Here is a 27,971-nt window from a genome sequence, read left to right as displayed (position 1 = left end):
TAAAACTGTACACATCATCACAACTACGGTATGTAATGTATCCAGGTGAATTATACTTTGATTTCTTCAAGGCTTTAATTTCAAATATCAAAAGAAACACTGGTTCAAAACAGTAAAAAAAAATTGTTTAAATTTTGCTGTATATTTCTTGCTATTTCTATAACTTACAACCAAAGAACAACCCACAATAAATTCTCCTGCTCCTGGCAATTGCAGCAATACCACATATACAATGCATGTGTATATTTTTTGTTGTTTGCGCATTTTACTTTTTTAATCCTACCTAAAATACACTGACCCTGACCTTTGACTCCCCAGTCACATCCTTTGACTCTAATATTGGGCCTAACACTGACCCTGACCTAGATCACACCCTGGTCTAGCTATTTGTTTCTGTGTTTTTATTTATTTATTTATTTATTTTACACACACTGCTTTGTTTACTCTTTGCTCTAGCAAGCAGGTATCTTTTTCCACATTCAAGAAGAGATAAAAACACAGGGGAGGGCTGTACAGAGACTAATCAATGTGGTAACCAATCATAGGCTATCACAGCAACCAAGTGATCAGGAAAAGTATCATTAGTATGGGACCAGGGGATATGGGTGAGAGTCTAATCTTTTTTGTGGTTTTCTGCCCACCTGGGAGAGTTGAGGGTTTATCGACTCTCCGCCTCAAAGTAACATCCCCCTTTTGGTCTTTCCTTTGGCATCTTTTTGTTTGTTTTTTTGGGGGGTAGGTGATGCCTACTCACTGAGACCCTTGCTGAGACCTCCACAACACACCTACTGTAAACATCTACAATGCTGCTTGGTTTATGACTTCCCGCAATGAAGCAGACTTGATGAATATACTGTAATATGTTCCCTGTTTTTTGTATTTTTTTTTGTTCACAAATATTATTACATGCACTCTTCATCTATAGTTGCCTCTCTAGTCCTCGGGCTACCTGGAAATTCAAAAACTGATTATTGGACTCCTCTTTTTGTCTCTTTGGAAACAGTTTGTTGAGACTTTTTTTCTTGAAATGCTTGTATTTATTTGTTTGAAATTTAATAAACTCTGGACCCACCAAAAAATACAAACCTTAAGTTGGGGGCACAAATATCATGGAACATAACAAATTGCAACTGATTTCATTTTGTTGTACAGATTGTCTGCTTTCAGGAAACATACTTATTTAGGTGTTCTAAGTAGTTTTCTAGCAAACATTTGCTGATATCTACATGTATCAGAAATCTGAAAAATTGCATCATATGCAAAGTGGTTGTAGATCTCTCATCAATGACATTGTTCAGTGATGTAGATCCACAACTGAAACAAAAACAAAAAACTGGGTACTAGTTTCCAGCATTGCCATAAAAATGATTTATTAAATAAAAAAGATATTCAATGTACTCACCAATGGATGTGTGTACACGCACATAGAATACATCCAGTAGAGGTGCTCAGGTGAAGCATGGCTAATGCATTTCAAGAGCAGTAACCTCTTCATCAAAGCTAACCAAGGCACGTTAAACCCAATGAATATATAGTACACCTAGAAATGAGAGCTGAAAGTAAGCCCCTCCTCCCGTCTCACAGGTACTTCTTTTAGACTAAATTTTACTCTTCATAAATCATTTTTATGGTAATGCAAAATGCTGATGTGCCCTCTTTTTTGTTTTGTTTTCAGTTTTTCTGTTGATGGATTTCTGGAATGTGAAAAGGGAAACAAGGCCTACACATTACTGAGCTTTTGATGGAAGACTTTTGGGAAGATATCTGAAGAACCCATCTATAATTTACTTTACTATCTATGTGGAACTTGAAGTTTCCTTTGTCCTTCAGCCATGGTTCATGCTGGTCCAACTTTGAAATCGTGCAACTTCACTTGAGGTCACATGATTTCAAAGTAGGATGGCAGTGCAACTTCCGGTGCAACGTGATAGACATCTGTGCAACTTCATGTATCGATGTCTATGCAGTTGCGCCCTAAATCAGCAAATGTAGCACAGGAACTACTTTTTTAATCATACAATTAGAATGGTTCCATTGCGATTTGTCATGATTTGAATGGTCAAATTGCATGACAATTCACATCAGTGTGAACCAGAGCTTAGTTCTGGTGGTGTTCTTTGTGTGATGTTTACATAGATTTTCAATGTCCAATAATCTGCCATAACAAAAAGCACCTGCTGACTACTGTGTGCTAATGACATCTCCTCAAGCTGCTATCTGGAATGTAAACAAGGGGCGGGGGATAGTGGCTTACATCATTGACCAAATCTGGCCATGACTATGTTGCCATATCTGGGCAATGATGTCAGCTACTATCGCTGCCTGACTGAGGGTTTCCAGCCAGCAAATAAATGAGGCAGGTAACATCATTGGTTGCTAAGAACATATCAGGTGTGGGCACCCACTGCTTCCTCAACAACCATTTACAGGGAAAAAGGAAAGCTGTCATATATAAAAGCAGTAGAAATCACCTCTATATATGATTTTCGACTCTTGCCAAATAAGTTAAAAGTTCACCATTTTGATGAGCACACAAGCAAGAAAAGTTAGGCCCAAATGTAGGTTTGGACCAAACTGAGAGCTTATCCCTAAAAGTGAAAATAAAACTGCCTATTTGCTTTTAGTAAATAAACCCCAGTATGTTTTATCAGACAATAAGGTGGAAACACTTTAAGCACTAATAAAAAACATGATTTGATTTTTGTTAGCATACATTTGTCTTATTTACAGGTGAACCTCGAAAAAATTAGAATATCGCGCAAAAGTTCATTTATTTCAGTAATGTAACTTAAAAGGTGAAACTATTTTATGAGATAGACTCATTACATGCAAAGCAAGATAGTTCAAGCCGTGATTTGTCATAATTGTGATGATTATGGCTTACAGCTCATGAAAACCCCAAATCCACAACCTCAGAAAATTAGAATATTGTGAAAAGGTGCAATATTCTAGGCTCAAAGTGTCCCACTCTAATCAGCTAATTAAGCCATAACACCTGCAAAGGGTTCCTGAGCCTTTAAATGGTTTCTCAGTCTGGTTCAGTAGGAATCACAATCATGGGAAAGACTGCTGACCTGACAGTTGTGCAGAAAACCATCATTGATACCCTCCATAAGGAGGGAAAGCCTCAAAAGGTAATTGCAAAAGGAGTTGGATGTTCCCAAAGTGCTGTATCAAAGCACATTAATAGAAAGTTATGTGGAAGGGAAAAGTGTGGAAGAAAAAGGTGCACAAGCAGCAGGGATGACCGCAGCCTGGAGAGGATTGTCAGAAAAAGGACATTCAAAAGTGTTGGGGACTTTCACATCAAGAGCCACCACAGACAGACGGATCCTGGACATGGGCTTCAAATGTTGTATTCCTCTTGTCAAGCCGCTCTTGAGCAACAAACAACATCAGAAGCGCCTTACCTGGGCTAAAGAAACACAGACCTGGTCTGTTGCTCAGTGATCCAGTGATCCAAAGTCTTCTTTTCTGATGAGAGCAACTTTTGCATCTCATTTGGAAACCAAGGACCCAGAGTATGGAGGAAGAATGGAGAGGCACACACTGCAAGATGCTTGAAGTCCAGTGTGAAGTTTCCACAGTCTGTGTTGATTTGGGGAGCCACGTCATCTGCTGGTGTTGGTCCACTGTGCTTCATTAAGTCCATGGTCAATGCAGCCGTCTACAAAAAAGAAGGGTTTGTGAAAAAGAATTCACAGGAAAGCGGCTACATTATGAACAGAATGTGATACTCAGAAAAATCTCCAAAAATTATGCTTTATTACATATAAATATTTGACATATGGGCAATCGCCCTGGTTTACCATCACCTCAGTATGAGACAATTCACACAGACCTAAAACCATATAAAATGACACCAAAACCGGTCTGAATAAATGTGCTGCAAAGACAATGACCACAAGAAGTCTAAAGTCTTTGCAGCACTGGCACATAGGTTAACACTTCCCGAAGGAGGTGTACACAAAAATTATACCATAGGTATACAGTGTCACATGTAATGAATATAAAGACATGTGTCATAACCATATAGGTTCTATCCCATAGAAGGGAATTCCCAAAAATTATACCAAAGGTATGAAATATCACATGTATGCAATGCAGCGAGCACAGTGTGCGTCAAAAGAGAGGCAAAGCCATAAGCCTATGTTAGGCAGCAAAAGGATATCACATATGAAATACAGTACAGTCCCATGCCGGCACATGTGGTTGGGGCCCATTCATCTGTAATATAAATGACTGATTCTTAGGACTCTTAGATGTAAATAACGTCCCAATTGTCGCCTGGATGGAGAAACAGATGCAAGTAGCAGAACACTGCTTTAAGTGATTTCTTCACCACAGCATGTGGACTACACATCACTTTTTGTTAAAAACAAGATAAAGCCCAGCGGCTCCTCCGCCCGTTGAAATATATGTGGCATGTTTCCTATAGAAAACACCATGATGTCCCCATCCTGTAGTGAGACAAACAATATGAGGGAAGTCACTGTAAGAGCTTTCACTCTATAATGGTCGTTAATGCCATATAGGTCACAAGGGACCTTTAATCTAATGTCCTGTAACAGTCCACTCACCACCTGTGCAATGGGTAGTAGGAAAGAAAAAGGATATCCTTCATGAGTACTGCCCTTCAAAACGTACTGCTGTATGGAACCAGGGAACCACCGCTTACATCAGCCGACATACCGCGGGTTCCGACCTCTCCATGGCACCTGTGCCGCCTAAGCATGCCTCATAGCATGTGAAGATAGCTACCTCCTTGTAGGTCAGCGTGCGTTCCACCTAGTGCGCATGACCGGAAGTGACGTATCTGACGTATGACGTCAACGCGTTTCGCCGATGGGCGTATCTCACTCAGCTTTGTCAGGACCAATGGGATTCCTGCATTTCAACCCTCTATTTATAGTGGATTAAGACCCACCCACTTATGCAAAAATTACATTGCAGTTATCCCCAATGGAAGAAAAAGGCTAAATACTTAGCACAACCGCTGGTCATAGTTAAATTAAAATTAAAAAGACAGGTGACTGGAAATATCAGAGAGAGGAAAGACTTGACAATTACAGCAATGCACCCAAAAGTAGAAAACAAAAATTATATTCAATTGAAAATTACCACACTTTCACCAGAAGATGACAGTATTAATGAAAAAATCTTCAAATCTATTAATTAGGTCAAAGATGCACAGGAACACAGTCAAAATTACCGCAAAACCACCACAAGATGGCGATGTTAATTAACAAATCCCTCTATGGGTTATTTTACCCAGGGTTCCTAAACTTCAAATTAACCACTTATTAGTGTACATTTAATCTCAAAGGAGGGGAAAATGATTCAGAAATTAAACCCTTCTACATTTCTAGACCTATATTCCAATGTGTACCATCAGGTCATTAAATATCTCCCCAGAGAAGGTTTACCTTAATTATTTACTTAACATATTATCCTCAATAATTCCATTAACACTTTGTCCAGCCATTAACAGGAGTGAGGAGTTACCACAGATTGACCAACATGTGGCAATATAAGAAAATATATCCATACAGATCTATTTATCCAAAAATACTTGGAGATCACATTCCACATTTAACCCCTTAGGGTACAATGTATCAAGTTTATATATCCAATATTTCTCCTTTTTTAACAGTTCTCTGTCAAAATCACCTCTCCTTTGAGGAAAATGCAGTGCATAGAAACCTTTCACTTTTGTACCATCCAATTTACCTCCATGATATTTAGCATAGTGCTGGGCAAGATTACTTTCAGGGTCATTAGATCTAATATCTCTGAAATGTTCACCTATTCGTACTTTAAGTTGTCTTTTGGTCTTACCAATATACATCTTCTTGCAGGGACAAGTCAAAATGTATAGTACTCTCACTGTAGAACAATTTATAAGGCTTTGAATTTTATAATGAGTGCTATTCCTTGAGTCAAAAAAAGAGTCTGTACGATCCACATATTTACAGATTTGACATTTTCCACATTTAAACATCCCTTTAGTACGTGATTTTAACCATGTTGTCTGTTTTAACGGTTGATAGTCAGAATGAATAAGGAGGTCACCAAGATTTGGTGCTCTTCTTGCTACCATTTGGGGGTGCTCACCTACAATTTTATTCAATTTGGGACATTGAGTTAAGATCTTCCAATGTTTTTCTAATATTTGTTTTACCGCTTGCCATTGGGCTCCAAACTGAGTTATCATTCTAACAGGTTGCTCACTTAATTTGACCTTCTCCTCCTTTTTAGGAGATAATAAATCCTTACGGTCAGTTTGATATGCCCATCTCCGAGCTTTTCTGATTTGAGAGTGAGAGTATCCCCGTTCCCTAAATCTTCTATAGAGATCCTGTGCTTCCATCCTAAAGTCATGAATATTCGAACAATTTCTCCGACATCTCAGAAACTGTCCCACTGGAATTCCTGAAATCAGTGAACGTGGATGATAGCTTCTGGCCTCTAGTAAAGTATTGGCAGCAGTAGGTTTCCTAAATGTTTTTGTGAGGAGTCTTCCGTTCTCAAGTCTAATTTCCAAGTCCAGGAAGGAAATACACCTTTCATCAAACACATACGTGAGTCTAATGTTAAAGGGATTTTGATTTAACTCCTCCATAAAAAGTTTTAATTCCTCTGATGTTCCTCTCCATACGAGGAACACATCGTCTATGTATCTTAACCACATCTGGACATTAACATGGAACCTTGTTGATCTGAAAACGACCTGCTCCTCCCAAAAACCTAGATGCAAACATGCATAGGCCGGAGCCCACGGTGCTCCCATACTAGTACCTCTAATCTGTTGATAAAAGGTATTATTAAATTGGAAAAAATTATGTCGTAACGCAAAGTCCAGGAACTCACTAATAAATTCATTCTGTCCTCCCAAAGTGGGGTATGTTTTATCAAGGAAATAAAAAGCCGATCTCAAGCCACATTCATGTGGGATCGATGTGTAAAGTGATTCCACATCTATTCCCACAAGAATGGAATTTTCATTAATAATTAAATTTTCAATTTTAGCCAACACATCTTTAGTGTCTCTTACATAGGAGGGAAGATTAGGAACCATGTCTTTAAGAAACAGGTCAATATATTTCCCTGTTTTATCAAGGGGGGCATTAATGGCAGAGACAATGGGTCTACCTGGGGGATTTTCCTGATTTTTATGTATTTTGGGGATAATATCAAAGGTAGGGTGATTAAATTCTTCAATTTTCAGATATTCATACTCTTTTTTAGTTAAGAGGCCCACCTCTTTTCCCAATGTTAAGATGGAATTTAATTTTTTTGCCACCACATGAAACGGATTAGTGGCTACTTTCCTATACGTAGATGAATCTCCCAATAGGCGCTTCACCTCTTTAACATAGTTTTGTTCATTTAAAATAACTACATTGCCTCTCTTATCACTTCTCTTGATTACAATATTCTTGGTCTCTTTTAATTCTTTGAGGGCTTTTCTTTCCTTCTTTGTAAGGTTGTCACCAATTGGCAATGCAGCCGTCTACCAGGAGATTTTGGAGCACTTCATGCTTCCTTCCACAGACAAGCTTTATGGGGATGCTGACTTCATTTTCCAGCAAGACTTGGCACCTGACCACACTGCCAAAAGCACCAAAACCTGGTTCAATGACCGTGGGATTACTGTGCTTGGTTGGCTAGCAAGCTTGCCTGACCTGAACCCCATAGAGAATCTATGGGGCATTGCCAAGAGAAAGATGAGAGACATGAGACCGAACAATGCAGAAGAGCTGAAGGCCGCTATTGAAGCATCCTGGTCTTCCATAACACCTCAGCAGTGCCACAGGCTGATAGCTTCCATGCCACACCGCATTGAGGCAGTAATTGCTGCAAAAGGGGCCCAAACCAAGTACTGAGTACATATGCATGCTTATACTTTTCAGAGGTCCGATATTGTTCTATGTACAATCCTTGTTTCATTGATTGCATGTATTATTCTAATTTTCTGAGATTGTGGATTTGGGGTTTTCATGAGCTGTAAGCCATAATCATCACAATTATGACAAATCACGGCTTAAACTATCTTGCTTTGCATGTAATGAGTCTATCTCATATATTAGTTTCACCTTTTAAGTTGCATTACTAAAATAAATGAACTTTTACACGATATTCAAATTTTTCAAGTTTCACCTGTACTCTGCCAAAAAACAGTTCATATGACTCTCTAAACAAAATCTACCAAACAGACTTAATTGATTGAATGATTTATTATTAAAAAACAAACACTGGTCAGCATCTAAAATATTTTTTGGATACCCCCCCTTCCCATATAGTGGGGGTACCACTGATCCTATGGTGTCATTGATAATATATTCAAGAGAGCAAACCTTTTTGTAGCAAGCATATGGCGCTGCTCAAAGCTGGACAGAATATACAATCACCCTGTCGACAGATGAAGAGCGGGGAGCAGCAACCCAAGTAGTACCGGAGACATGCCAAATGTAAAGAGAGGAAGGATGGACACCACGCATACCAATCCCCAGGAGTCGGACAAAAACTATGTGTTCTAGCTGGCCTCAGCCGTCACTCAGGCCACTCCCTCTGACACAGAGGTCACAGAGGTCTGGTCACAGAGACTCTATTCAATAGAGCTGTCACACAACCTGCAAAGAGGAGCTGCTTAAAGTGGAGCTCCACCCAAAAAGGGAAGTTCTTCTTTAATGCATTGTCCCCTGCTCCCCGTTAAGGATTGGAACCTTTGGGGAGCAGGTACCAGAATTTCACAGGTACCCGCTCCCACTTCCACTGCAATCACTTGAGGCGATCGGTAGTGTAAGTTGTCCTCCCTCCCCGTAGTCTTCTGGGACACGTGACAGGTCCCAGAAGACTACGAGACCATTCACAAAGCACAGCGTTACTCACACATGTGCAGTGGGCACCCAGCTGTGAAGCCTCAAGATTTCACAGCCGGGTGCCCACAATGAAGTTGCCGGTGTCAGGGAGAGAAGACGGCTGGAGAAACCAGCCATGTTGAGGACACCGCTGGATCGTGGGACAGGTAAGCATTTTGTCTGTCCTGGAAATGGAGCAGAATAATTCCGTGGAAGCAAGGAAAGAGGTAAGCATTATTTTTACTTTATATGCCCCCCCACAGACTAAATGACCATGAGATCCTTACCACATGAGTGGGGGAGTGGAGTTACCCAAACATTATTTTTATAAACTTACCCAGATTCAGCATTAATTAAAGTGTATTTATTACAAATAGGGCTTTCTATTAATAGCATACATTGGTTAACAATATTTCTTTCTTTTTTCTTTTTTGGTAGATATGAAAATGTGGACAAATATACAAATTCCAGGACATGCTAATTGTCAAAATTAAGTAATTTTTATTTTTTTCACAAACAAAAGGGACTTGACAGCAAGGAAAATGTAAAGATATTTTTTTTTATAACTTCTTTCCCTGTGACTTTTTTGACATGCTTGTGTCACTGATCAGAGAAACAAGGTCTACAATGATGGGATAGTAATGTCAGGTGCACAGATGGAAGATGGAAAATAACTGAAATATTCATTGAACAAATAAATTGTAAAAATAATTATATCAGTCATGTTAAAGAAGTAGTCAGCTAGTAAAGCTGAGAATGCTTTGTGAGGATTGTATTCAGGTTTGTACTGTACATCATTTTAGGTTTCTAGCTTATAATGGGAAGAATATGCATATTCTAGAATGCTTTAGTATGAACAATGATCTACATTTTCCTGCTCATCTCAACTAAATAACAACACTTACCTGAACCAAATGTAAATGGACCATTGCAAACTAGGATTTAGCTATCCATTGCCTTGGCTATGCAATAACAACCATGTAATATGAAAGATCATAATGATAAAAAATCTTATAACTACTGCGTCCTGAGAAATCATGTTGTCTTTTGTCAAAAAAGTGTCTGGAATTTGATGCAGGTTTAGCAGCATTTTTTCCAGTTTCACAAAGGTAGAATATGTTTCATACATCTCTATTGGATGGGGTTTTTACATTTTCAAATATTTTATTATTATTAATTTATCTACAATTAACAATGAGCTAAATGTCATGCTTCCAATGCTGTACATTTATATATGGTGATATGATGAAATGTCTTATCCTTTAAGATGATTTAAATTTTTTTTTTTTATTTCTGATCTTCATTGAAATAGAGATTTCCATAAACCTATTGGCTTAGCGTGAGTCAAACATAAATGAGTGCAAATACCTTGGCTTGAGCAATTTCTACAACATTTAGTAGTGTAATCCCAACTAATTTAGCAATGTCTGTGAGTGTTGGATGCTATATGGCTATTTGTGAAGGATCTTGTATTGATATTTTGTGGCGTTAGATATATTAGGTATAGTTAATAGGTATTTTTGGTGGTGGTGGTGTGTGTGTGTGTGTGTGTGTGTGTGCGTGTGTGTGTGTTGGGGGGGGGGTATCGTGCTTCCCATATCATGTTCCCATTTCTTTCTAAATTATGTCTGAATTTATTTCTAATAGATTAAACAGGATATTATAGATTCTGGATATGAGTTTAGTAATTGTGCTTTGCTAAGTTAGTTAACATTTAGTTTGGTTTATTATGGTATCTTTCAATCCTTTTTTTCATTATTTGTATAACTTTTGTAATTTTATTAAAAATGCAATTTATTGAACTATTTAGGTTGAGTATTTTAACGCTAACTGTAAAAAAAGAATAAATGCAGAAAAAAAAGAATGCAGAGACTTATCTACAACCCATCTTATTTCAAGTATAAAGCAAAATGCAAAAACTAACTGCTAGGAAAACAGACAGTTTTTCTTTTAAATGGTTTTGATAATAAGATTTTATAGTACAAATGCATTGCCAAAATGGTTGATTTCTACATTAAAGAGACACTTTAAACCTCGCCAATGCGGCACAAAGTGACAGTTACTACACAAAGCCCCCAGACCCAATTATACTTATGTTGTCTGTGTGTCATTTCTCATTTCTTTCCTTTCACAGCCATCTCTAAAAACTGATGTCAGCAACCTGGGGTAGTGTTGTCACTCCCTTAGTCATGCGAAAAACACTCAGACTAAGCATTTGGTTGCTAGGCCAGAGCACTGTTACAGGGAAGGTCAAATGCACCCTCATATCATGAAACACTTGGTAGTGTTGTTACCTGCAACAGAGGAAGGTGTGCGGAGGCAATGCAAGCAATATGAGTATAAATGAGTCAGGGGAGGCCCTATGCAGATACTCTGTCACTTTGCCTTGTTGCTTCAACAGACAGATATTTTCAATTTATGTGGCATGCACTATAAATAATAGGGATAAGCAAATGCGTCTTGGTTCAGTTTGTGGAATGTATGTTGAACCTATCATACAGCCTATAAAGTATGACCTTAAAGAGGTTCTATGCCCTGTTTGAAAAAATTAAAGTCAGCAGCTACAAATACTGTACTTCTGGTGGATCACTGCAATGATTCAACTGGAACTGACAGCAGGTTCCTGTCAAAACCATGTACCCACTCCCCCCCCCCACCTCAAGGTGCCAAAAATATAAGAGGAGGGCAAATGCGGAGCTTCCCTTTAGGGAGAAGTTCCGCTTTAAGTTTGAAGTCAATTTAGTCTAATAGATGCTAATAGACAAGAAATTGTCAAATAAAGACCATGGGGAGCTGGACATTGGGGACATGTAACAATGTAAAAATGTTTTTTGGAAAATGCTGGACATAAGTTAGAGGGTCCTTCTTTTTATGCAACTTCGAGGGTAACATTGGAAAATCACAATCCTTGAGGAAACACATGACAATGCATCAAAGAGCTCAGTGGGAGCAGCAGATTAATGAGATAAATTGGTAGCAAAAGGAACTCATTTCTTCTCTTCAAGGGCACATAGTAGCCACTTTCTTTTAGAGTGCTGCTGATGCACCCTCTTCCTCCTCCTCCTCCTTCTGCTCAAGGATCAGCTTTTTTCTATTTGGCCAAGTTCTTTGCACTACAACCTCTCCCATATAATTTAATAGAAAGTCCCTGGTCCTTTTTCTCCTCCTCCTTCTGAAGAGCACAAAGCAGCCCTGTATTTTTGAAAGGCTAAATCACTCTTTTGCTCCTCCTTAAGGGCTCAGGGCAGTCCCTTTTTTACTGTGCTGCTCATGCACCATTTTCCTCCACCTCATCAAAAACACAGAACAGCCACTTGCCTTTTTAACACTTCTCCTGCACCTTTTTTCTTCTCTACTGATCTCACCATGTCCCCACAAACTGGCTAAGAGGAGTCAAGAGAATGTATTGTGTCTGCTATCCTCAGGGCCAGTCCACAGACCCCTGCTCAACTGTTGTGGAAGTGAAGGAACATACATTTCCCAAATCAACTTGATGCCCAGTGTCTTCATGGCAGTTTTTTCTAACACCCCCTTTTAGCCTTCTTGGTGGTTTTACTACAGCAGAGTGTCAGGTACTCATCTGCCATTATTTTGCCCAAAAGGCAATACACTAGTAACTATTACCGTGCGGAGAAGCCATTCTTGCTCTCCACCAGCATGTGGAATGCCCATGATGCAGTAGGAAACAGAGGAACGGGAACGGGATGATTATTGGGTATTGGCAGTAAAGAATAGAAGGTTGGGTGGTCATGGTGAGAAAAAGGAGTGTTGGAAGTTCTGGTGGTGTGCAGTATGAGGACATCAAGGAGAATGTTTCACCTCTCTCGATACAAGAGAAAGATCTTTTACAGCCACACAGGCAGGAGCCTAAAATGCTCCACTCTGAGGAAGAGGTTATGCAGCAAACTCTTTGCTGCACTTTCAAATGATGGCTAGATCCACCACCCTAAAGGCATAGCTGCAGGGGAAATACAGCAATAGGCTGTATGCCCTTCCATAACACAGGCAAAAGAGGAGTGCTTGCAACTAGGAGGAGAACTGTTGGGGTGGTAAGAGTGAGGAGGAAGACATTTTTAGGGTGACTTCAAGAGGGATGTTTCACCCCCCATAGATACAAGTGGAAAAATCTGGGGAATCTGCTGCCACCATCCAAGGGTGGGCCCAAAATGACCCACTCTGGGGATTTTTTGCAGGAAACTCTATACCACATTTCCAAATGGTGACTAGATTCCTGCACTGTAGGCATGGGGAAAGCCTAAAGGTACAGGCTGGAAACCTTTCCACATGGGAGACTTGGTTTGACAATTGTAGCATGTCACTTCATATTGTTTCATACAGTTGTGTGCACCAAAACACTACATTTTATTCCCTCATTTTCATAGCTGCCATTAAAGGAAAACTATGACCAGACGAAAGCTTGTTAAATATACTTGTCCCCATAAAATCCCAGCAGTGGGTATCAAATAACTATTTCTTTCCTGTCATTGATCACAGAGCCCCACCCCCCTGTAAGCCTAAAGACATGAGTGTTTCCATATTGGGTACGGGGGGGGGGGGGTGCAGCCAGCACTGAGCCGAGCCTTCTCTCCAGTGGCAGTTTCTCACACACAGTCCTGCTATTCAGGGGAATGGAAATGGAGTGGAAACTGTCAGCCTGTCTGGGACAGTATAGTACCTGCTGTGTGCTGTTGTCAGCTTAAATTTTTGTTAATAAAGGCCCTTTTCTCCAGATGCAATCATTCCCCATGCAAGCTGACAGTTTCCATTCTCTCTGTTCCTCTAAAGTGTTGGAAACAAATCATGATTGACATGGAACTGCATTGCTGGACAATGTGATTGATGGATGTACATTAAATCATGAGATTTTTTTTACTGTTTTTTCATAAAATGCATGAAGGTAAAAAAATCTTAAGTCTTTATAACCACTTTAACTAATGTGAAAGGACTCAATAGCCCTTTTAAGAAGGGATCTTTGTAGATGGATGCCTCACAATCCAACCACAACTTTTTATCTGTGTAAGAGATCCACTTTGTTACAGATAAACACTTGAATTGCTATATGGCTACTGCTTCCATGAAACAGAAAAAAAAAATCCTCATTACCATTAAAACACAGTGGCATTATTCTGCATTTGAAATATCAAAGCAAAGCACAACTTCCTACAGACAGTATGGTATTACCGATAACCTCAATTAATGTGAAAGGGTCCAAAAGCCCTTTGAAGTGGTGGTCTTTGTGGAAGGAAGCTGTGCTGGACCCCGTTAAAAATGGAGATTGTGGTGGGCTCAATCCATTGTTGCTTTTTTTTTCTAAAAAAAAGGCGATATAATTGTACTGTACTTATGTTACTGTTTTTTTTAACGAGTAAGATTGTATCATTTATTTATATGAAAATCAATAAATATTTAAATAAATAAAAAAAATCCATTGTTGCTTTGTCACCCAGGTGAGCTTACATGACCACAGCCAGCTGCAGGAGAGTGTGGCTGCTGCCAAGTGTGTGATCCACTGGTGCTATCTTGTCTTCTCCTCTACAGGAGAAACTCCATGAGTTTATGGAAGGCATCCCACAATTCACAACCTCGAAATGCATCAGCCACCAGCTATCCAGAGGTCTACAGTCCCCCAGACTACCTTCACAGGTTTTTGGACCACATTGCATTTCTTGTGACATGCTTTTCATTTGATTTTATTTCTCTTTTACGCAAGGTTACTGGTGATTTTTCAGTAATACTAACAATTGTAATTTTTTGTGCTGTTGATATTATATGTGGCCTTGAAACTCCTAAACTAATAGTTCCAAGTGAATTCAAGAGCCCATCACGGAGTACGGCTGAGGTGCTGCAGATAACCCAGTGGAAGGGGATCTCTCTGACCAGACCAGGCTGTATGTATCCTTAAGGGGACCTCCGGTTAACCACATTTTTTATAAATGCGTATTAATATTACGCATCTGGTGACTACTTAATCCTTCCACATTCCTGGCACATCATCGAATGTTCATTTTAGCATGTGAAGCACTTACTTGAGATCATTTTCATCTGGATCTCCACATTGTCACTTTTATGGACATTGAATTGTCTCTTATATGATATTGACAATTTATTATTGTCAGTTATCCACTTTTGTCACCTTATTAGCACTTTATACTACTGTTACAGAAATGTTTCATTATTAAGCACTTTATTGCATTAACACCTTTTTTGCACTTTGTCACTTGTATGGACAATTTTGATCATTTATATTAACATTGATACATATTTATTTTTATAATTTATCACTATTAGCATACATAGCTACTCAATTTTAACAATATTTATTTATTTGCATATGATTCATCATTGGATTTCCACTGCATTTATATTTTGATGGTCACTAGTGTCTCAGTACTGCACCTTTATTTTTATCCCACAAATTTCATTTGTGAGTCTTTTGGTTCAAATTAGGAAGGTAGTGAGCTGGCCAAAGTAGCAATGGATGTCCTGGTGGCACCGCTGTTGTGCTCCGGATGGCTGACCTGGAAGGAGCTCCTTGTAGTAGGCTTTTTAATTATTTAAATATTTTGTATTTAGAATTAACATTTTTAGGGCAATCCCTGCCCTGTTGAAACAAATATGGGTACCTTTTAAAAAAAATTTCAAAAGACAAGGCTGCAATCTCAGATACTTTCCTCACAGAGGTGATGATGTCTTCAAGGTGTTATCTGCATATGGCTCTCTGATGTGAGACTCAATTGCATCCCTAGGCTTTTCTGACAATGTGGAGCGTATTGATAGAATAATGGAAAAGGCAAACCCAAAGAAAGAGTCAATGGCTACAAAGAATACTACCTTGAAGGAGAGAGTAGAGAGACAAAAATCTCTAATGGGTAAAAAAGGCAATTTCTAAAGTACAGAGGAAATTGAACTGACACAGAAATAAATACATAGAGGACCCTCTATGTTATCTGCATGTTGGAGAGGGTGACCACACACACATAGATCTTCACCAGAGCATACTGCAGGAGTGATAGACTTTACTGGTGAATGTTGCAAGGTGCAGCCCTCAGACACACCTGGACAGATGGCAGATGAACAAGAATAGAACTAGACCATGGTACACAGCTGATGGGCAACATCAGGGACAGGGACTGGCAAAATGTCAGGGCAGCCATTCAACACATGTAGTGAGATTGCAGCCAGTGCACAAATGGAAAAACATGAATGTATGAAATAACATGGACTGGGGCTAGGAAATTACCCTAATTCTTAGGTTATAAGTGTTGGTCTGAACCAGGGGCGGACTGACCATTTGAAAACCCGGGCACTGCCCGAGGGCCCGGGGTCAGTAGGGGGCTCCATACGACGCCCCTGGTACCTTTTTCATAGGCTTTTTTGTGTTTGAACGAGGACACAGGGGCCCCATGATCCCCTATTGCCCAGGGGCCCCATGAGTTGTCAGTCCGCCCCTGGTCTGAACACAACTAAATAGTGAGATTGACTGATAGGCTGGGTGGGGACGTTTTCTGTAGATGCCTATATAAGCCAGCAAGTGATTTCTGGCAAAAGTATATGCTTCCCAGTCCTACTTCTAATCTCTGACACAGATTTTATTAAAAGGAATCCAATGGCCTTTAAAACAAGATAGAAAAGACAGAACCCTGAGCTTTGATAGTGTTGGGAGCCAAACATTGGCCCAGACCTAGCTATTTTTCTACCCCCCACTACTATTTTTTATGTTTTATATTTTTTCTCATTATTTACCAATTAATATCTTTTAAATCTTTTGCATTTATTTAATTATTTTGTATTTTTTCCTCATAGTGCCTTCCCACAATGGGCAAGGAAGGCAAGCTGTAAGTAAAAAGCTTTCAAGTAATCATATACTCTGAAATATTGCAGCCAGCAAATACAGAAAATATGCCCTTTAAAAAATAAACATAAATTCTGGTATGACTAGACAGTGCATGTGGAGAAGCTGCAGGAAACAGATCAGTTCTCAGTAGCATTAACAAACATTAACAAGTAAAATTAAGATGTAAAATTCCTTCCCTCCCCACTTACTAATTCCCACAAGATAAACATCCTTTTTTTTCTTAAAGGACATTCAATAATGGGTTTGCTTTTTTATTTTTAGTTTAGTTTACTTTTAACAAACCAGTGCCTGCCTACAAACCCTGTAATAATCTTTCCCAATGAACTTTATTGACAGCACTCTTATGCTTTCCGTACTCCATCTAACCACATTTTCAATATGGCTGCTGAGAACTCTGCCTTTTAATATGGAGGGACTAGCACATGGGACAGTCCCATTATTGGCCATTCTAAGCCACCCTATCTAAGCTCAGAGGCCAGAAAGTGCATTATTGGTATTTGGTTGCTTTGGAGGTGAACAACCTGCAGAGGAGATCCTGTTGTTATGAAATTACAGAGGGACAGGTGATTGAGGAGCTGGGTCTTGTATTTATTTTCATGTAGTATACCTAAAAATAAATTACTTTGCATCATTATTAGGTGTTGTCCTTGTTAGGAATTCCCCCTTTCCTGGAATCCTTATATTCTTATTTCTATATTATCTCTGTGCTGCGCAGCGTCTGGGTGTGGCACGGGCTCGATCGCGATCGGGCAATCAACATAACCAACACTCAAGTAGGATACAGGAAGATTGCAAAGTTTATTACGTACATTACAGCTTATAAAGGCAAAAACCACAAACCCAAATTATCCAATAGTAAGACAAACTCAAATTATCCAATAGTAAAGCGTACCTTTAACTTCTACCCAGATACTAGACAAGGTGCACCTTTTCTTAAACTGTTAAAATGTTAACCTCAGTCAGTACATCCTGCCATTTTTGGCTGTGTTCCCAGATCTCTTATCTGAACATCTATCTATGTTTTGCACGATATTTTGAAGACACCTGCAGTCTAGCGTTCTTCCTGTAACATTTTGCGGTTGTACTTGTTATAATTAAAATTTTCCATATAAGCTCGAAAATAATGCTGGCATGTCTTATAACATTTACTTAAGACATAATAATTTCATCTATTTAAAGCATCACTCTAACTCTTGTCACAATGCAAGCATAATGAATACAGAAATGGTATACCTGAATCAATAGCCCTAGCGCATATTTCCCCACAACCCCCTCTTTGATCATATTGAACCTTTGTTCAACATGATCACTCAGAATACCACACCTCCTCTCTGGATTGTCCAAACAAAGTAAGTCTGGAGCCGTCTGTTGGAGAGGTGGAGTCTGGGCTCTTGTGCTTAACTGCCAGCTTCATAGTTCACCCACTCCCCATATAACATATTTTAAATAAATAAAAATTGCAACAAGGAGTGCTAGTGTAAAAAGTGCAATTAATTATTTTATAAATCTTTGGAATAACTCGGTACCACTTCCGAATATTTTGGCACCTTCCATTACTTGATTGGTTGTCAGAAGAAAGGGGGTCCTCTGTTATCTCGGAATCCCCTTTGTCCTGAGATTCATCTTCCTCCAGGTTCTCTTGAGGCCTTTGGGATGTAAGCTGTCTATGTCTTATAGGATTCTTCCATTTGTCATCAGTAAGTCTCATTTTGAACTGAAAATGTGCATGTCCATTCATCCAACAGGTAAAAGTGTGCTGTTGTGCTGGGGGTATCAGTATCAGTTTTAAGAGTTCTGGGGTGGGATGTCAGGGGCATAGAAACTGTGTTCTCTGTGAACCTCTTGGGGAGTCCTTCATCTCCAGGTATTTCTTCAACCTCGATGCATGGATCCATTGTGGAGTCTGGTCAGTTAGAACTGCTGTTTTGGCGACTTTAAGGACTTCAAATGGGCCTTGACAAATGGGTCCCGTCTTTTTCCTTGCAGCCAGTTGTTTGATCAGAACTTTGTCACCCGGCAGGAATGGATGAGTGGGATCTGTGGAAAGAGGAGGACAGGTGGCAGACATCTTTTCTTGGTTTTCAGATAACACACTTACCAGATGTTTTACGTATTCCTCCTGTAAAGCAGAAAAGTTAGTTTCGTCACCTGGGGTTTGGCAGTCATTTGGTGGTCTACCCATCAGAATTTCATATGGGGAAAGTCCAGTCTTTTTATCAGGGGTGGTCCTAATTTGGTAAAGAACTGCGGGGAGATATAGCAACCAGTTCTTTAAAGTTCACCCTGTGGCTTTCTTCAGTCTGTCTGTTATTGTCCTGTTCATGCATTCTTGAAATCTTGCATAAACAATGTCATGTTGTGTGTGGGTGTGGAGGACACGGCTGCTTCCTTTGCTGCTCTGTCTGCTAAATTGTTACCTCTGGCTAACGGATCATGTTATAATCATGTACTACCCCATATGCATATCTGCTGTCAGTATAAATGTTCACTCTTTGGTCAGCAAAAAGTTGACAGGCGCGCGTTAGCGCGACTAACTCAGCTTGCTGGGCTGAATTAGCATGAAGCGGTTTGGCTTCAATGATTATGTCTGGTAGCATCACTACAGCATAACCCGTTTGGTAGGTATGATCATCTGGTCTGACACAGCTGCCATCAACACAAACATCTATACTGCCCGATTGGGGTATGTCCTTTGGATCATCTCTGGGTGAAGTATTCTCACAGTCATGTAGAGGGGGTATAGTCACCATTTCTCCTCCCGTCTCACCCAAATTTGTCCGTTTCCGGACAAGTCTTAAACTGCAAGTTTCCACTCAGTCTCTGTGCTGTCATGTGCTGCGTCATCATATAGTGCACTAGCACTGCTATTGAATGTGTAGTGTATAACACAGTCAGTGATCCCTGTGTCAGTTTACTTGCATCCTTTACATAGCACAAGCAGCCATCGCTTGGAAGGCAATGAGGCATGCCCAAAACCACACAAGGCAACTTCTTAGAAAGGTAAGCCACTGGTCTATTTTTCCCACCGTGTTCCTGTGCGAGTACGGCTGCAAATGCGTCCGCTGACACTACACCGTAAAGCTGAAACTCTTTCTCATAGTCCGGCAGTGCTAAGGCTGGGGCATTAGTCAGTGATCTGATCAGTCTACCAAAAGCTTCCTTCCTCTCCGGGGTCCACTCTATCTGTTGTGGGGCCTCTCGTATAGTTGTATCCCTGAGGATCGAATCATTGTGGGAACAGTCAGGTATCCACAGCCTGCAATACACTATTGACCCAAGGAAGGACATCATTGCAGCCTTGGTTGTTGGTAGTGTGAGGGACGTTAGGGCTTTTACCCTGGCTGGGGAGACAGACCTGTCTCCTCCTGAAATCAGGCAACCCAGGTATTCCACCTGTTCCTGTACCCATTGTATCTTCTTTCTTGAGGCCAAATGGCCCTTTCCGGCTAGGTAATCTAGCAAGTGTCTTGAGTCTACCTCACAGTCTTCATGGCTGACCATTAGGTCGTCTGCGTATTGGAGTAAGGTGGATCCCCTCTTTGGCTCCCAACTGTCTAAAGATGCTTTCAATACCATTGAGAAAGCAGCAGGACTATCCCCATAGCCTTGAGGAAGACGAGACCAGGTCAACTGACCACCGCCCCATTAAAAAGAAAACATGTTCTGGGCAATTACTTCAACCGGAATGCTAAAGAAAGCATTGGAAAGGTCTATTACAGTGTAGAATCGCGAGCTGCTGGGAATAGCCCCAAAAATTGCCGTAATATCTGCTACCAATGGAGGTAGGGGAATAATTGTCTTGTTTACCTTCCTGAGATCCTGGACTAGCCTCAATGAACCATCTGCTTTCCTTACTGGATTAATAGGTGTGTTCCAGGGACTTATTGTCGGTCTGAGAACACCCATGTCAGATAAATTTGTATGGCTGGTCTTATACCCTCTATCTTTGATACTCTTCCTCATCCGCCTTTCTCTGTCCGTCTTTCTCTACTGCTGTCCCAATAACCACTGCAGTTGTCAGTGAACCCAGATCCGGATAAATAGTCAACGGATCATTTGTCTTAGGCTTCTCATGGTCTGTCTCCTTCTCCGCTGAGTATAATACGTAGGGCGGGGGTGCAGTCGGACTAGGAGGGGGTGGCAGGTCAAGTATGAGGACACTATTGTCATAGGCTGGAGGTACCGTCTTTTTCACATATATGTGGGAAGTCAGAGGAAATTTATTTCTACATTCCTTCAGTGCTTTCTGCCATTTTTAAAACATTTTATCATATAATTTTCATCCCAGACACCGGGGGGGTATTTATGTTTTGTATGTACCCCACAAATTTTCTTTACCTCCTCCCACTGTTGCTCTGAGCCAGGACCCGCCGGGGCCAAACAACTTATTTCCCATGTCTACTTATCAATAAGAAAACAATTCGATAGAAATTGAATACAATAGATCAGATCATCAATATACACATACACAATGAAATCAACATTCAATAACACGGGGTAATTATATAGCTTCTATATACAATATATCAGTAAAAATCATGAGACTGCAGACAATATGGACACCAGTCACACGTTACTCTTGCAATACGCTTAATTCACACTTCAAACATTTAACAAACAATTATCCACAATACAACGTTGCTTTTATATACAATTAGCACCGGCACACCTCAGACATTTCCCTAAAAACGGAACTTAGCTCCATTTTAAATTTCCCTGCCTCTTTTATATCTTTTTCTTTATTGAGCGAGAACAGAACCCCTCAATGTTTCCTGTACAATCTGTACAGTCTAAACTGTCACAGAGCTGATAAACCTGCGGAGAACAAGTCTGACCCTACCCGCAGTTAAAAATAAAAAACCTTTATATACGGCGCGAGACAGAACCCCGCCTTTATGTAACTGTAAACTACACTATTGGAGCGAGAACAGAACCCCTCCATCATAAAACACTAAACTACACTATTCTAGGAGCGAGAACAGAACCCCTCCATCATAAAACACTAAACTACTCTCAGTTTCACTATACGTGAGACGTCACCGTATCCAGAGAAAGCAATATCATAATATATCAAAGGTATATTGAAACGATATTACTCACCTGGATTAGCGGGACCCCACTTCTGGTACCAGCTGTTAGGAATTCCCCCTTTCCTGGAATCCTTATATTCTTATTTCTATATTATCTCTGTGCTGCGCAGCGTCTGGGTGTGGCACGGGCTCGATCGCGATCGGGCAATCAACATAACCAACACTCAAGTAGGATACAGGAAGATTGCAAAGTTTATTACGTACATTACAGCTTATAAAGGCAAAAACCACAAACCCAAATTATCCAATAGTAAGACAAACTCAAATTATCCAATAGTAAAGCGTACCTTTAACTTCTACCCAGATACTAGACAAGGTGCACCTTTTCTTAAACTGTTAAAATGTTAACCTCAGTCAGTACATCCTGCCATTTTTGGCTGTGTTCCCAGATCTCTTATCTGAACATCTATCTATGTTTTGCACGATATTTTGAAGACACCTGCAGTCTAGCGTTCTTCCTGTAACATTTTGCGGTTGTACTTGTTACAATTAAAATTTTCCATATAAGCTCGAAAATAATGCTGGCATGTCTTATAACATTTACTTAAGACATAATAATTTCATCTATTTAAAGCATCACTCTAACTCTTGTCACAATGCAAGCATAATGAATACAGAAATGGTATACCTGAATCAATAGCCCTAGCGCATATTTCCCCACAGTCCTAATATAAAAAATATAGTATATTGGCCATATTATATCACAGAAAGTGAGGAAACCTATCTATTTCCAGTGCCCTCTCTAGTTCTATAAAAACAAGATCCCCATCATATCTTGTGTACTCCTAGATCAAATTTCAGTTGACAAGAGTCTGTGTATGGTGCACATGTCAACATATAAATGATGAAAATGACTTGGCAGATTGGTTTGCCACTGGCTGGGCAAATTCACTGCAAATCAGACTCTATTAAAATGGTTCACTGGTTTGCTTCTTACCCTCTACCAATGCTTGAAAAATGATATTATCAAATCAGTTAATAATGACATAAATGTCATTTAATCCAGTTGTCTTCCTTTTGTCTTACGGAAGCATTTTACTCTAAGTCTTATTTGAAATTTCAGCCAGTGTACATAGAAAAATGTAAATGACTTTGGGAAATTAAACATGAACTAATTTAAAACTTTTGCATTTAAATAATTTTTATGCTTTAGTTTAGACTCGCTTTTTATTCTTTTAAAACATGTAGTGCTTTCATATCTATATACAGACATGTTTTTCCTCATGTAGCAATATTGCTGTTATAGAAGTTCCATCAATTTACCTAGATAAACAGTTTAGTTCCAAGCTTAATTGAAGCCTTGAAGGAAAAGGTGGTAGCTCATTTGATTGAGTAGTATCTTTATAGTCATAAGCGACTTGAATAGCTAAATATGTAAGGCTGATTCAAGCCAACAATATTCTGAACTCAATTAACGTGAAATGACAAAATCAATAAATTTCATATGATTACTGTGGTTTATTTCTGAGAATAAAGTACAGGCATTATTTCTGAGAGGTATCATATTTAAATTTAATTAGATCAACACATTATGTATTCTTAAAACAGGAGTTATGATTTTCTTTGTAGGAATAAACTTGAATTATGGGCCAATTTAAAATGTGATGGCCTAATGAGCTTACAATAATGACTTAATAATGTCTCTCTGTCTGTAGCCACCTCAGCACTTTCCCTGCATAGTAAACCCTTTATATTATAGTTCTGAGTATTTTACTTTTCTATCACAATGCATTAGGTACACAAGTTCAAAACATTGATGTAATTCGCTATAATAGATCTACACCTCCATGACATCTTAATTATAGAATTGCTGATTTTTCCCCTACTTTTGGGTAGAAAGCATATATGATTGGACGAGATTAAAACTGCTTTTGCCAAGTTTTCTACTAAATAAATTCTTGGGGCCTAAATTATAGAGGCTTAGCAGAATTAATCAGTGAGCTAAGCAGTTTTGTGGGAGAAATATATAAAAAGCTGATGAATTCATGTTTTCCCAGTCCCTACTTATCATGCAGATTATGCCATGCATTTTTTATAACGCTGGTTTTAACTAGTCTGTCATGTTTGAAAATTGGCTTTGTACAGGCAAGATTGAGGCATTACGAATGCATTTGATATAAAACCAAATTTAATTTTTATGGTAACCTTTTAAAAGCAAATACAGACATTTTAACAATACTGAGTAGTAATGCATTTTTTATGTAGCAGCTGAAATGTGTTTCTTGCAATGGATGAGCTCCGAAATGGGACCTCACACTGCTGTTAATTTGCTAAGCAGTTTTCATTTTACTTCCAAAATAAATTATACATCTACATACATATTTACAAGGTGCCAATCATTTGATTTCACCAGACATGATTTTTACTTTCTTGCCAGAAGTAACTTACATAACCTCAACATTTGTGAAAGTATATGACCGCACACCCAATCCAACTTTCTGTTATGTGGAATAAATATAAATGAGTTTGAGCTCACATGAGGTTCTCATTTTCTATGAACTCATACTATAATTTTTGAATGAAGCTAATTATTAAGACCTTTTTTGACTGGCTTGTGTTAGCATCAGTTGGGACCTGATGTTGGTTTATTCTGAGCTGTATTTTGAGCTGCTTCAAGTAGGCTTTGCATTCCCAAAGACTTGATGCAAACAAAAACTGATCAACACAGAAACCTATTGTGTTAACCACTTGCCCTCCAGAAGATTTACCCCTCTTCCTGACCAGGCGATTTTTGCGATGGGCTGCTGTGTTACTATAACAGACAATTGCGTGGTCATACAACGCTGTACCCAAATGAAATTTATGTATTTTTCCCACAAATAGAGCTTTATTTTGGTGGTATTTGATCACCTCTGCAGTTTTACTTTTTGCACTATAAACAAAAAAAGACTAACAATTTAAAATAAAAAACAATATTTTTTATTTTCTACTATAAAACATATCCAATATTTTTTTTTTAAATTACATTTTTTTATAAATTTAGGCTAAAATATATTCTGCTACATATTTTTGGTAAAAATAATCCCAATAATTGTATATTGATTAGTTGTGAAAAGCTATAACGTCTACAAACAATGGTACATATACTGGAATTTTTTTAATTTATTTTTTTATACTAGTAATGGTGGTGATCAGCAACTTATAGCGGGACTGCAATACTACAGCAGACATAAATCTATATTGTACCGCGCTCCAAACTTAATAACTCTAAGTGCTCTAAATAATTAAATAAATAAATATTATATATAACCAATTATTCAATAATAATCTATATCCATAATGCTTAAATCCATAATTGCATAGTACTTAAATCCATGATTGAAGTGAATCAAAAAAAAATATTATTAATATTTATGAATCAGTGTATAAAAAACTGCATGCCTAAAAAGTGAAAAAATACAATAGAAATATAAAAAATGAAAAATGTAAAAAATAAATAAAGTAAAATATACTGGAAGAAAATTTTATATAGGTTAATGATAGTTCAGTTCATACGAGTAGAGATGGTAATATGGATCAATCTGATTTGCGTAGTAAGTCAATGTTCATGACATGAACCTCTCTCTCCTTCCTCCTTTCTTCAGCTTTTCTCAATTAAGACTTTCTTCTCTATCTGCTTAGGCTTATTCATTTATGGTGGTATGTGCCCAAGGATGAAAGCTTGGAACACAGACTTCTTGCATAATTCTTAGAGTTCATCTGGGTAAATTGTGTGCAGGCCTGATATTTGTTTTACCCTCTGTCACTAAGGGGTTTTCTCCTCGCAAGAGCTCTGCCAATCAGAAGACATAAGCAGACACCCTGTGTGTATAATCAGCAGACAGCAGACACTAACTGACGCTTTGTGGGAACCAGTGACACTAATACAGAGATCAGTGCTAAAAATATTCACAAATCACTGTACTAATGACACTGGTCGGGAAGGGGTTAACATCTAGGGTGATGAAAGGGATAAGTATGTGTCTAACTATGTGCTTGATGTACACTATGTGAGGCTTTTACTATGGGAAGTGATGGATCGTGTTCTCAGCTCTACAGAGACACATAATTCATGACTCCCCCCTGTCACAACAGAACTGTATCTATTTAAACATAGATACAGCTCTGTTCTTCCTCCTTGACCAATGATCTGCAACTGCTCACCGGGACTTATAGATCGCTTTGTGTTGTGACATTGCACAGTAGAAGTGATCCTCTTATGGTGCATGTGCGCCCCCATGTGGCAGAAGTGCAAAATCACAAATATATATACACACACATGATTTTGCACAGGAATGCTGCCCTGTAGCAGTAAAACTAGTATAGGGTGGATGTTAAGTGGATACGGAGGGACCAAAATGTTTTCTATTTCTATATTTTTAGACTATATATGGAAGATATACAGAAACTCTTAACTTTTAGACATTTAAAATGGATCATAAACTGGATATGCAAAATTAAGTGAAAGAGGAATTTATAATGGTAATCATCTCAATAAATAATATTAAAGATACATTCTACAAGTAGTTTATTTTATTTAATATGTAATAAAAGATGTAATGATATGTTCTGTTTTTAGAAAAACCCAGTAAACATGAATAAACAATGCAATCAGTTCCAACTGGGGTCAAACCTTGATCAGGCCAGTCAGACAGCTACGGCTATTAATAAATCTACTGACCCATTCACCAGACCCAGTTTACTAAAACTACTGCTGTTTTCTCTAATTTAAATTTTTTTGCTAAATGCTTTTTTATAATGTGGACCCTTTCTCTCCCTGAAATATCCCAATCTAAGTATATAGTAATAGCACATAGAACTAATATCACCATAGCAAGAGGACTGGTAAGAGAGTGGGCCCGTGTTATACAAGTTATATGTAAGTGCAATACGGCAAAAGAACGCCTTCTTTCCCCCCTCATCCTCTCAACAAAATGGGAACTGTTATGTAGTTCGTATGCAGGTCTGATATGACAGCAGAGTGCACAGGACACAGAGCAGCATTGGATTACTGGTAGAATTCACAGCTTTTTTTTTATTACCCTTACCAAACAAAACTCTTCTAATGGTATAAATATAAATAAATGCTGTGCTGCCACTAGTGAATTAAAAAGTTCCACAATCCGTTCGTGATAGTGGCCCACAATTAAATAAATGTGACCTCTGTATGACATATGTACATAAAAATAAAAAATTGGTTGCCTTAAAGTGTCCCTATGATGGGGAAATTATAACATTCCTATATTCCATGTGTGCTTAAACTAATGCTTTAAACCTGTGTTAATTTTAGTGAGATAATGTGCATATGGTGCATCAAACATGAATAACAATACTCCCAAATTGAACCAATGTCAATCAAAACATAATGATAATAAACATAAGTCCAATGCATCTGTTATAAGTATTAGAGTCCCAGTGCACTACTACATCCAAATATTTAAAGTCCCAATGTGAAACACTTCCTCCATCCACACATGTGAAACAAAGTGATTCGGTGATCAATCTTCTTATCTGTAAAAGTTGATTGCTCCACTTAGTGCTCCCCTCCGGAGCCCCACTCACCCCAAGATGTTGACCACCTTCATAGGTACGTCAAACTGTGCATTTGGTGCCTCGGCAAGCCTCTACACCAGGCATGTCCAAAGTCCGGCCCGTGAGCCATTTACGGCCCGAGGGTCGGTTTAATACGGCCCTCCATGTCAGTGTGTCAGTGTGTCTTATGGAGCGAATATGGAGCGGCCGGTCCGGTATTTCCACCGCTGCCGTGTCAGAATACCGGGCCGGCCGCTCAGCTCTGCAGCGGGACCTTACCTGTTCCTCTATCCAGCGGCGCGCTGTCTTCCCGGCTTCTGTAGTGTGGGAGCTGGGCATGACAGCCGGGTGCCAAGTGTGCATGCGCAAGAAGCGGTGCTTTTTGTGAATGGTAAGGCGGTACCTGGGACACATGACAGATCCCAGAAGCCGCCGGACCAATCACAAAGCGCAAGTGCTTCTCGCTCATGCGCACTGGGCACCCGGCTGTCATGCCGAGCGCCATTACAGAAGCCGGGAAGACAGCGTGCGGCTGGATCGAGGAACAGGTAAGATCAAAGAACAACTGCGGAAGTAAGAGCGGGTACCTGTCAAATTCAGGTACCCGCTCCCCACCTCCCCAAAGGTCAGCAGTCATCTGTGCTGTTCGCAGTC

At 39.2% G+C, this 27,971-nt stretch overlaps 1 long non-coding RNA gene across 1 annotated transcript; it reads right to left on the bottom strand.

Moving 5' to 3' along the window:
- Positions 1 to 17,490: 17,490 nt before the first annotated feature.
- Positions 17,491 to 22,458, bottom strand: LOC149473665 (uncharacterized). The gene is made up of 2 exons (XR_016312371.1): positions 21,817 to 22,458; positions 17,491 to 18,753 (listed from the first exon to the last, which is right to left on the bottom strand). It is a non-coding gene; the product is annotated as an uncharacterized LOC149473665 (long non-coding RNA).
- Between the last annotated feature and the right edge of the window lie 5,513 nt (positions 22,459 to 27,971).

The sequence above is a fragment of the Staurois parvus genome, unplaced genomic scaffold (genome assembly GCF_062004578.1).
Source record: "Staurois parvus isolate SC_StPar_1 unplaced genomic scaffold, SC_StPar_1.0 ptg000012l, whole genome shotgun sequence".
Lineage (NCBI taxonomy): Eukaryota > Metazoa > Chordata > Amphibia > Anura > Ranidae > Staurois > Staurois parvus.
Note: the sequence above shows the minus strand (reverse complement) of the source record. Positions and strands in the feature narration are given on the sequence as shown.